Source organism: Nannospalax galili, unplaced genomic scaffold, assembly GCF_000622305.1.
Source record: "Nannospalax galili isolate Female #2095 unplaced genomic scaffold, S.galili_v1.0 scaffold278, whole genome shotgun sequence".
In the NCBI taxonomy this organism is placed as follows: Eukaryota; Metazoa; Chordata; class Mammalia; order Rodentia; family Spalacidae; genus Nannospalax; species Nannospalax galili.
Window position 1 is genome coordinate 11,675,827 of NW_008347536.1, and position 347 is coordinate 11,676,173.

Consider the following 347-nt stretch of genomic DNA (forward strand, 5'->3'; position numbering starts at 1 on the left):
CAACCACCGAGTCATCTCTCCAGCCCCTTGAATAAATTTTTGAAAAAAATTTTTAGAAGAAGCATTTCATTACAGCTTTAACATACTCAATAACAATTTCCAGAGCAAAGATACATCTCTTTCAAAAGTGGCTATGAAATTTTTTGGTTCACAGTTGAATTAATACAGTTATACATTATTGGACTTAGTATAAACCCTCTAAGACATAAAATTGAATGGGTTTTTAACCTTTAAAAAAGATCTCCATTTCATTTTAAAATATACTGTTTCTTACAGACTTATTTTTTTTGCTAATAACACTGAGATGTTGGTGCATGCATCTCTAATCTGTATGTATCTGATTATTA